General features: G+C 44.3%; 1 protein-coding gene across 1 annotated transcript in view; it reads left to right on the plus strand.

Annotated features, from left to right (window-relative positions):
* Positions 1 to 2,963: 2,963 nt before the first annotated feature.
* The window catches only part of LOC116399173 (zinc finger protein 407-like), a 45,777-nt gene continuing 36,566 nt past the window's right edge, over positions 2,964 to 12,174 (plus strand). The window contains exons 1-2 of the mRNA XM_031876129.1: positions 2,964 to 5,475; positions 7,239 to 7,359. The gene's annotated coding sequence lies outside the window, so the exon portion shown is untranslated. The remainder of the gene's footprint in view (positions 5,476 to 7,238; positions 7,360 to 12,174) is intronic.

Raw genomic sequence — 12,174 nt, forward strand, 5'->3', positions numbered from 1 at the left:
TGTGTGTGTGTGTGTGTGTGTGTGTGTGTGTGTGTGTGTGTGTGTGTGGGTGAGAGCGAGTGTAAGACTTGCTGGATGTTATTTTAAATGTGTTTTAACAGTGATGTAACGTCAAGGCGCCTCTGACATAATTAGGCGTTTTATTTTCATTTGTTTCCAGCCCTCATCATTCCCCATCAGGCGGCTGGCGTCACACTGTCACCTAGCTGTCACCTGGAGAGGCGTAGTGTGGTGTGTGTGTGTGTGTGTGTGTGTGTGTGTGTGTGGCTGTGTGTGTGTGTGTGTGTGTGTGTCTGTGTGTGACTTTGGCAGGAGGAAACACGGACTTGAAGAGAGTGAGTGAAGTGATTGAGATGGAAACAGGAAAGTGATGAAATGAGAGAGCTTGAAGGATCAAGGGTGAGCCAGTATGAACATAGGAAAATAGGAACCTGAAACAACCTCATTGTGGTGAGCGACAAGACCTGACTTGATTAGCAACACACCCAAAAAAAAGGGCGAATACAATTTGCTCTATACTGTGACCCCCCAACACTCCTTTGCCAGTTGTAATTGCTGCTGGGTTGGACGGTTAGCTGCAGCTATACAATCATTGCAATCACATTCCAGCAGCCAACCTGACACACTGAAATATTATCTGCATGTGTGTGATCTGTTTAAAGGTTATAAATGGGCTCCTTCACGGCACTAAGATGCAATACTAATAAAATAAGTAGGAGACGTTAAAGTTGAGCTAATCTTTCCTGGGAACAGAGCAGTCAGTAATGGAGGGGATGTGAGTTACAGTGTGTGTGTGTGTGTGTGTGTGTGTGTGTGTGTGTGTGTGTGTCGGGGGGGGGGCTCACAGGACGATGACTTACTGAGGGGTAATGATACACACATCGAGCTCATTATTTGGAACCTTGGTGAAGAAAAAACTGCTGTCCGTCTGTGAAGAAGTTCACCATAGTGTGCAAGTCTTTCTCCAGTTTGTATAATTGTCTTATTTTCCCCTAAAACAACATTTCTAATCCCGCGGAACGGGGCAGTCGGTGTCAGGACCTCGTGCTGGAATACCATGAGACGGATTGAGCGGAGTCTGAGCTCCGAGACCATGTGCAAATAAGTTCACACACATTCTAAAATGCGGTAGACACAATGACACAACACAGTTATGTAAAAAACATTTAGGTACAGCTTTGAGAGTCATTCACTGTATATAATCTCTTCAAACTGATTTGGCATTCAGATATTTTGGTATCAAAAGCGTTGTGGTTTTCCATTCGTAGTCCGAGTTGTATTGACCTATTTTAAAATAGAGAAATAAACAAGTGCTAAATCTTTTACCGTTATCCTCATATGTGCAATGTGAGAATGGAAAGCTTGACAAAGCAACAGTAGCTAAAAGGGGCGTGACTTAGCAAATGGCCAGTTCAGTAACAAACACTTGATCAGGGCAAACTCAACAATACAAATGTTGCATTTTCACCCATGATTACATTGAAGCCAGACAAACAACCAAGACTAAGGAGTAACTAACGGAACATTTCAAACTTCCCCATCCAGCGGATAGAGTTGCTGGTCGTGACACGCAGAGTTAACACCTCTGCTCTCCTTCTCCTGCCTCCGACAGGATTCATTGTTCCTCTCTGATTTGTGTGTTTTTTATGTTAATCGCTCCCTCCCTCACACACAAGTCTTGTCTGAGGGAGGAGGGGGGGGGGAGCGGGGTAGGGGGATTCAGTGGTCGTCAGCCGCCAGGGTCATTTGTAACGGCTGATGAATGAGCGACTCAAATAAATGAATAAGTGCAACTGCATCTGACCCACCCCGCTTTTCCCAGGCTCTTGGGCGTTGTGGGGAGGGAGGGGGGGTAGAGGAGGGTGGAACATAGCGACAGGGCCACAATTGATTTCCTCATTGCTTCAGTTTGTCGCTTAATCTGGCGATATGCTGATAAATCTTCGCAGTTTGTCAATTAATTTCCCTGAAAAATGAGACCCAAAATGGCGAGCACATCAATACAGCAGCGGATTCCGTGTCAAAAATTAAGCGGTAAAATTAATTGCCCTCCCATCCGCTCCTGCTAAAACATAACTAATGAGGGAGGCAATTATAGCTGCAATGCCCACCTCTGGGGTTATTTAAAACACACACACAAACACACATATATATGTGTGTATATATATATACTCACACACACATGCAAAGAGAGGTTGTATATTTTGACTTCAACGTTCTTTTATTGTCTCGCAATAAGGCACATTTATGTCCAGTAAGGGTTGGGGGGGGGGGGGCTGAGCTGTATCATGGGATTAAAAGAGAAGAAGAAGCGATGAGCCAATATTCCCAAAGCCCACAAGTTTAAGGGGCTCTCAGTGCAGACGCATTAGAAGGAAATGGGATTTTTTAGGGTATATTTTTGTATCTGTTGCTGTACTTTAGGTTGGGGGGGTGGGGGCTGTATGCTTTTCTACCTATAGCTTGATTTGTTTGTTTGAGGGTTTGATGTTGAAGTTCAGAGGTTAGAGTTCAGTTAAGTAGACTTGAGGTTGATGATGATGAATGTGGTTTTAGGGTTATTGTTGCATAAGTATAAAGTTTAAGTGTTATTACGTGTTATTCGTTTACAGATGAGAGAGGTAGAGGTTCAGGTCAATCAGGAATATATGAAGTCAATGCAATGTTGTGTTGAGGGTGGTGTGGGGGGGGGGGTGTTGACAGTAGCATGTCACTCTTCTACTCCCCCACCTCGCTGTCCTCAGAGGGCTCACCGCCACAGAGCAGCAGATGAAAAGCACACATGTAATTTATCGCCAACGTTTCCTCCTCAAGAATAATTGTGGCGACCGCGGCTGGTAGCAGGGATCGATGGTTATGGATTTTTTTTTTCTGTGGTGGGGTCTTGTAGCGTCGGTGCGTAATGAGAGATGGAAGGGAGGGAGGGGGGGGGGGGGGGGGGGGGGGGGGGGGGGAGTGGAGGAGGGACTGTTTTTTTTTCTGATGGGAAGGAAAAGGTCTGACCAGATCTTTAGTATCTACTCCAGAGCGTAGAGACACATTGAAGGCCCTGAAACCTGTTGTCTCTCTATGAGCAATGGTCCGACATAGTTTGTTTGAGCAAACGGTTTGCAGTTTGCTGATAAAGTTTATTCAACACCATTTTCTTTTCATCAGACATCCGGTATTTAGAGCGGTAAATGTAAAGGGGGGATTTCAGGCGACCACAGACAGTAACAGAATTTGTTCATATGAAAACATTGCTCCTTTAAAGGCCATTAGCGCCGGGGTTAAGAAGCGAACCTGTATGAATTGGCTAATGAATGCACCTTTTTTTCTTAAGGCCGTTTCTTTCTCCCCTCTAAGTGGCTCTGCATTGAAGCTCCTCTCACAGTCGAGCGGCTTTTGAAGGAAACTTGAGGCCGCTTTGTCTCTGCGGAGACTCTGTGAAAGCTGCTATCTGTGCAGAAGAGGAGCCGAGCACCGCCGAGGCCCAGCTGGAGGAGTCACCCAAATGTGTTACCAGTGTGTGGCGAGAGCCGGAGTTCAACATCAGCATTCAGATGAATATTTAAGTGATGGGGATCTCGGCTGCACATGATGTACACCCATGCAGCGCGCGTCTGCTCGTTAGAATGCGTGGTGCCCGCAGTGCTTCCATGCATGTGCTGGCGTGCGGGAAATGTGTCACTAGGACACCACATGCAGTTTGATGTATGTATGTATGTGTGTGTGTGTGTGCGTGCGTGCGTGCGTGCGTGCGTGCGTGTGTGTGCGTGTGTGCATACGTGGGAATATCTGGAACCTCGGTATGCACGTCCATTCCATCAGCGTGTTTGTATGCACGCGTGCGTGCGTTTCCCTGAGTGAGCCTCATCGCAAAAACGTTGCGGTGTGTGTGCAGGAGTGTGTGACCGCCCGCGTGCCACGGCGGAGAGGGAGAAAGAGAGCGAGAGAGAGACGCCATCATGCTGTTAACGACAGAGCCAGATGCGGGGAAGAGAGGAGTGTAAAAAAGCTCTCCACGCTCCCCATCTGGAAGGCATCGCCCCCAAATGAAGTTGTACAAAACCATCCCATTGATAATAAAGCTAATTTTTATGGCTCTGACAAGTATGTAATTATGTTCAGCGGTGCTTTTCAGATTTTATCACAGTCAATAAACCACACTGGCAATTTCCCGTCCCCCGTTTGACATATTTACACGGATCCATCTGATTGGAGGAATTAGTTAGCTGTGAGAGCTCTGATGGATATACACTAGTGATCTGTGACTCCTGCTTGGCTCATCTGATAGCCAACTAGACCCGCTGCTCGTCTGCTCCGTCTGTCTTGTCTTTTCTCAGTTCCTCCTCCTTATGACACATTTCTCCCGATTCCATTAACACAATATTCTCTCCCGTCTTTGTCTTTTTGTACTTGGGCTCTCGCTGCCTTGCTCAATGGCAACCTCAGCGGTAGTTCTGAGTGAAGGGAGCATCACTCGGTCCTTCCTCCACCAGACTTTCCCCACTCCAAAGGACTCGAGGATTTCATAAATCTGCTTCAATAACCTTTCACTTATTACCTCCCCACAATATTTGAGCTTGTAATTTCACTGTTTAATTGTATTTGTTTTTGATCAATGTTGATGCGACTTTGAAATTAAAAAGCATTAGTGACAGATTCATTATACCGAGCCATATTTCGTTGAAGCAGACGGAGGGAAAAACAAGTGAAATAAGACAAATGCCATGAATAGTGTAGCTTCACGTGAAATGAAACCATCGGTGGTAGCAATTTATTTTTTTATTGATGACATATCCTGCATTTGCAGTGTGTCATAATAATCTTGATCCAAACGCACATCGATACGTAGGTTAATACATAACAAACTCAATACATATTAAAAACATCAACATTTTGTCTTGCAGTTTAATTTAGTTGACTAAACTCAATTCATATTATTATCCCGAAATATTAAAGGCTTGATGTCCTTTTACCGTCTCGGCGTTTAGAAATAGCCTGTATGTGGCAGGAAAGCATGATTGGATGGCATTGTTTTCAAGGTCCTATTAAAAGTTGGTTTTGGTTTATCACACCGTGGGTCTTATTTTTATATCTACAGCTTTCATTTCTCTCATTCCTCACAACATTCTCACCAAAGTGATGTTTGAGATCTTGGAGCACTGATTATGTTTTCTGTTTTGGCTAAAAAGTTAAGATTCAGTTTCAAGACTTCTTGTTCTCTTGAATGAGTGTAGGAATTAATATATAATAAATATAGTGTCTTTCCTCTCAGGTTCCTGCTGCCGCTCCCTTATTCCGTCTTGTCATTTTCTTTTTTGCCAATTTTTGCCAATTTGCCAATTTGTCTTTTTTTCCTCACCGACCCAGGAGACCCTAATGCTCTACCGTAATCTGTCTCTACAGGAGAGAAGTCTTATCTGTGTGACCTGTGTGGTTTTGCCGGAGGCACGAGACACGCCCTCACCAAACACAGACGCCAACACACAGGTAAGCACACACACACTCATGTCCACAACTAATTTAAGCACACGCACACTACCTGTGCAGACTTTCGTAATCTTGGACGGTGATTGACACTTCAAGATGTGAACAGCCACAGACAATTTTCTTTCACATAGTTTTAGCAACTGTTCGCTGTCTTTCTCACTCACACACACACACACACACACACACACACACACGCGCGCACGCAGGCAGGCAGGCACATCAGTGTGACATGCTGCTGTCAGTGATAGGCATGTGTACCAGTGTGGCTGACTGAATCTGAGCTTTTTAATTTCAGTTATCATTTCACCATGTCATTCTGTCGCTTAGGGAAATTGCATTTTTCAGATAGGCTGTCAATAACGAGTGCTTTTTTTTGGAAATTGGGATAGTGAAACAAATACTGTTCTTAACCGTTGTCTGGCAGGCGCCCAAGGATCAAGAATCCTGTTATAAATATTAATTTAGGTTTTCATAATTCATTCCTGTTTGCTCCTCAGTTTCTCTGCCACCTGAAAACCGCCAATTTCTGTCCTCCTCTCCTGTGTTGACACGTGTCAATGTCACAGATTTAGCTGAATGTTGGAATCTGTTGTCAGGCAGCTGCACATGAAGGGATCAGCCTGTGTTCTCCTGTCTGACACATTTTTAAACGCCACTGCTAATGCAAATAGTTTTGTGGTTCCAAGTTTTTTTTAAGGACAATATGTCACCTGTAAGTATCACTGAAGCTGTATTTTAACAAACACTACAGAGTCAATGGAATAATCTTCTTCAGTGTTCTGTAGGTTAGCAGCTCCTTAAAGCAGGCAGAGGTTTTATTGCAGGGTTGAAACACTGACATCACAGAAGCTGTTGAGTTAAATACAACCCTCTCTACTCTGGTCTGCCATTGGAAATACAAAAGAATTAATAAATACAATTCTCCCACAGAGCACAAAACTGGACCATTTTCCAACTTGCACCCACAGACATCAGTCCGAACACACTGATTGTAAGTTGAATTGATACCGTAAACTCGTGAGCGAGCATGCCTTTATAATTTAGAATCAAGTCTCTATTTCTGTGAGATTAATGTGTCAAATATAGTAATCATCCAATGATAGAAATCCTCCATCAAAATCATACTCATTATATTTCGTGAGGATGTTTTCATACGTTTCAAACATTCTGCTGTCAGACAGAAAACTTTCTTGGGAGAGAATATTTAACAAATATTTTTACAATTCACCTCATTTTTACTTACTTTTAACTAACACTTTAAAACTTCAGCCGGCACTTCAACTGCTGTCACTGCTTACAAACCGACTGACACTTAAACTATCGACAGTGCACACACTTCAACTTCGCCATGTTTGGCACTTCAGCCTCCAATGTAATTTGAATTTCTTTCGTTTATGGTTCAACTGACATTTGATTTCACTCTTTAAATAGCAGTTCGTCGGCTTTTGTCTCTTGCTCTCTTTAACTGTTGGTTCAACTGCTTTCACTGTTTACACACAAGTGGACAAGTAACTGCCTACAGGGCCTAAAGTAAGCAGACATGACAAAAGAGTTCATCAATTACACTACAACAGATATAACTGCCAACTTTGTTTTTGTCAATAATTGGTCTCCAAATGGATCCAACATAGCATTATGAGCAACTAAAGAAGTCGTTGTAGCGTTCTACATGGGGCTGTATATTTATGTGTCTGTGTGTGTGTTTGTTTGTGAAAACATTTCCGTCATCTCGGTCTCATCACCGCTGCCTTTCTGCCCCACAGGAGAGAGACCCTTCAAATGTAAGGTCTGCAACTTCGCCTCCACCACGCAGTCCCACCTATCGCGGCACAAGCGCGTTCACACGGGGGAGAAACCCTACCGCTGCCCCTGGTGCGACTACAGGTACCGGCTCATTGACCCCGTCCATGGTTGGTGGCGCTGATGGCTGCCACCATGGCACTGATGATCGGGGGGTTGATAGGTGGGGGAGGGGGAGGATGGTCTGTGCGGTGTATGTAAGTGAGTGAGTGTGATGGTGAGATAGCAGGTGGCATTGTAAGGTAGTTTGGAGGGGTGAGGGGTGGCGTTCGCTAATGGGAGAGGCTTTGTGTGTGTGTGTGTGTGTGCGTGCGTGTGTGTGTGTGTGTGGGAGAGGTAGAGGGCAGACAGGTCTAATCTCCACAGCACGGCTCCATCTCATCACTCTGCCATCATCAACAGGCCCAGCCAGATTCCCCACCCCCCCAACACACACACACACACACACACACACACACACTCTCACACACACACACAATGTGACTGTCACTGGCAGGTCCCTGTCATTAAAACACCATCATACCAGATCAGTAATTACACAGGAAATTGTCGGTGAAATTGAAAAAGTTTTGGCTGGCGTTGCACATCTCCATCTCTCTCTATCTCTCTCTCTCTCTCTCTCTCTCTCTCTCTCTCTCTCCCTCCGTCTCCCCTGGACACTCTCTCTCCCTCTCTCTCTATCTCTCTCTCTCGCTTTCTCTCATCCTGCGCTTGCTCGCCAGGTTGTGGCAGAAGAGTGTGAAAGGGAATGATCTCAAACCCATCATTGGTTTTAGATGTACTGTTCATTCCTTTTTTCCCCTCTGTGACAAAGTCATTTCGGCAGCTTGCTACACCTGCTCCGCTTGCAGTGAAGCGCTCGACTCCATAAGTCTTTTGTACGCTGTCCAACTTAGTAGCAATGAAATGCTGAGACGTAATAATTGTAGTCAGGCTATTATTTTGCAATTATCAAAGGATGATCTCACCTTGTACCTAAAGTTATCACAAAGTATCGCATCACCGTATCAATTAAGGAGCGACCGGTGGATGGCTTTTGTTTGATTTCACATGCATATAAGACGCTTTGAAGATTTTTGTGCCTAAATAATTACAAGTGTCATCTAGTAGCTTGAGAAAACTGCATCTTGTCTTTTAATATGTGCACTCCCAATTCAACTACAACATTTGCGACCGATATCCGGTTGATATTTTTAGCTAGCGGCATGTCCACCACTTTTTATACTAAATTATCTATGATCATAATAATAATAACGATTATTGGACGACTCCCACTGATGCTGGTGATCCACTGACTTTTCATCGAGGGCCATCCTCTGGTCCAAATGTTTTTTGGTTCATGACCAAATACCTGTAAAACTAATGACATTCCCATCAACCTTAGCTGTAATTAGTTTTTAGTGCTTAGTAGAAAATGCTAACATGCTAAACTAAGATGGTGAACACTGTAAACAATATACCAATATACATGTTCTCATTGTGAGCATGTTAACATCCTCACAGAGCCGCTGGCATGGCTCTTGGTTTCTTTTGTTTTTTAAGATTGGATCTGCCGATAGTCTACATTCAATGTGCTGCAAGAAATTGTCAATTTCCCCAGAATTTTATTCGTGCTGAGACAGAAATGTTGTACCTTTTCAGGACACGAAATCTCAGAACCCAAGAAAAAAGAACAAGATGAAGAAGACACCATCTTGCAAACATGTGTTGATTCCTTTTCAAATGGCTCATTAAACTTACTGGGTCAACGGCTCAAAGTGTCGAAAAAGAAAATGCTAATTATTTAAATTGGCTGATTTATTTTTTTTACCCTGAGGGCAAATTTTGGTCCCATATCAAACCACTGCAGCAGACTAACCCCAGTATCACAGATACGGTACATAGTACGAGTCAAACGTTCCCCACCCCATTGTTCCCTTACTGATACTTAATGATCATTACAGCTAGCAGCAAATGAAACAGTAAATTAGAAGCCCAATTAACATTTTGGTGGCCCCAGGGGTTCTGAGAGGTCCAGAGGGCAGGCGAGGGGGGAGGGGGGCAAGGTGGGAGGAGGAGGAAGAGTTTGGGGAAACGCCCCGCTGGCTTACTAATTTGAGGATGAGGAATTGAATGTGGGGGCCTCAGACAGCCGGGAGGGGCCCTCGCCTCCGCCCTGCTTCTACACTCTGAATACATGTTTAAAACCCTGGTGGCCTGACCGCGGTGAGGAGCGGCGAGATGAGTCGGCGCGTTTCACCTTTCGGTGTAAGCTTATGAAATAATTGTGGCGCAGATGTTGAGACATATTTAGGTCTGGGAGAAATGAAGCGGCTGTGTCACTGACAGTTCTTTGCTCAGAGAGACTATTTATATCTGTTTTACAGGTATACGTCTGAATTCCTCCAATAAAACGTAAATATTACACGGTATGGACGGCATCTACGGCTCCCACTCACACACAATGGGATCTCCATCAACGCTGCTCCTCAAATGCATGTAAATGAGCAGGGAGTGAGTGATCTATCAAATGCCACTCATCTCCTATTCAGACAGAGACGGATAATAGAGGGGGATAATTATAGTTGGGGAATCGTGTTAAAAATATTCTAATGATATTGCACTGGGAGTCCTGGGCTGTCAATTAATGATAGTCAATTTGACTATTCTCCAGCTATTTATGCAAACCGGAAAACTTCTTTACTTCACTGTTTAAGGAATCACTTATATTGTTAACAATGAGGAGGGTTTTCTTCTTTCTTTTTTTCTCATTAAAGCCACAGTGGCATCTTAAGCGGTCTAATTGATATGTAGCCTTTGACTCCTGCCACGCTACCATTCGTCTGGGGCTATTATTGTTTATTGAATGCCGCGGCATTCATGTTTCAATCTACCTGTTAGAATACCATTTCAATTCCGAGGCGATGGCGGCTTTGAGGATGACACGCTCGCTGTCGATGCCAGGCAGGTTTGCGACCTTGTAAAGTGAAGGGAGAGATGAGGGAGGAGAGGGGGAGACATTAATGATGATAACTGGGCCTCCTTGGCAGAAGAAGATCCAAATAGCACCAATGATCCAAATGCACCCCCCAATCCCTTCCCTCCCAACTTTTAACACACACAAAGAGACACATTTAAATCTCTTCTAACGAAGCCCCTCTCAATTACACCTCTCCCATTACCATACACTCGTTGGGAGGAGGAATATGGAAATGGCTGAAATAAGAGAGAGAGCGAGACAGAAAGCGGCAGAAAAGAGGTGATGCATCCATTGAGCAATAGTGTGGCTGATTCCCATGGTGAGTGCGTGGATGGGGGAGGAAGTTGAAACAGTGTTGGGCTAATTAATACGGTGTATAGTAGGAGGGCTGGTGTGGGCTTTCACTAACTGTGACACCTGCTGACTCCTAAATGCACGTTGTGTTGTTTTAATATGACAATTACGCCATTACCATATCTGAGAGATAGCATGGCCCCCCTAGGAATCCACCCGCGCTCTCTCTAGAACCTTTTAGCTCCGCTTCCAATTTTATCTATTTATGCTCCCACTTTTCGAATAAGAAATCAGTTCACTTTTAGTGTAAAATGCTTTTTTTTTCTTCTTCTTTTTCTAGAAGCGTGTGACAGTTCATGAGCATGTGACAGTTTAAGTTCTTACGTCGGCCTGTTTTTCCATTAGGCAGACGAACAGTCAATAGATGGTGGCCGTGATTTGTCTGTGAACCTTTTTCAGTTCTGCTAGTGATGCAATCACAACAGTGTGTGCCAATCTGCTGATTGGAGGTATGTTCATACATATGCACCCTCAGGCAACATAAATCTGACTCATTTAGACACTTCAAATTTGTCCGGGTCTTCGCAGTCTTTACACTTGATATTGATGTTGACCTACAGGACCTTATGGTTTCCATATTATGCTAAGTTAAGGTTCATCGTCAGCAGCTCCTTTTTTTATAAATTCTAGATATTAATCATGCTGTTCTTGTACCACATGTCACTTGTGAATCATCTTTAATTCGTCTGTTGATTCCCTATGGCGATCACTGCTTTGCTAACTGCCTGGTTCTTCTTCTGCTTAATTTCGAACAAACCAGAAATCTAATGACATCACATCCTGTGAGTCAGCGAATGACCACCTCTCTGACACAAAGCATGAACTCGATCTATTGTGAATCACACGGTGGGATGTTAACCAGTCATCTGGTCAGTCTCTGGACATTTCTACATTGCTGTGGATTACTGCTTTTCGGGTTGAGAGCGTGGCACCCCAAACCCGGCTGTAGTGTTGAGTTTAGTGAAGAGCCCTCATTGTCCACCGGTGGCTCTGGTGCTCATGCATTTCACACAGCGTGAACAGAACCCAGTGAGGGCCCGCTCTGCTTTTTCTTTTCTTTTTTTAAGGCCCCAGTGGAGCTGGGCTGGTCTGTGGGCCCTGTGATGGAGGGAGGTGTCTCTGCAAAAGTGAAAACAAATTCTCTCCTTGGCTGGCGTGAGCTATGGCACTGTGAGGCTTTATTGTCCCGGCCAAGGTGATAAGGGAGAGTAATTGCGTATTATACTGTCTGAGAATGTCAGGTCCAAACTGAGCACGAGTGCCCCATCCATCAACACACGATGCTGTGTGTTTATGTGTGTGTATGAAACTGTGTTCTACACTGCACATGCTTGCTTGCATGATGCATTATGTGTTTGCCCTCTTGTGCGTATGGTGTGTGTGTGTGTGTGTGTGGGGGGGGGATTCATGTCTGTATACTTGCACCTGTGTCATATGAGAGATTTTTTTATTTTGGCACAAACTACAGTCGGATTTGTTCATGTCTATGTATGTATGTATGTGCGTGTTTGTCTTGCCCATTCAGGGCGTCCGCAACACGTGTGTGTGTGTGTGTGTGTGTGTGTGTGTGTGTGTGTGTGTGTGTG

This window comes from Anarrhichthys ocellatus, unplaced genomic scaffold (assembly GCF_004355925.1).
Source record: "Anarrhichthys ocellatus isolate YVR2014 unplaced genomic scaffold, GSC_Weel_1.0 scaffold103, whole genome shotgun sequence".
In the NCBI taxonomy this organism is placed as follows: Eukaryota; Metazoa; Chordata; class Actinopteri; order Perciformes; family Anarhichadidae; genus Anarrhichthys; species Anarrhichthys ocellatus.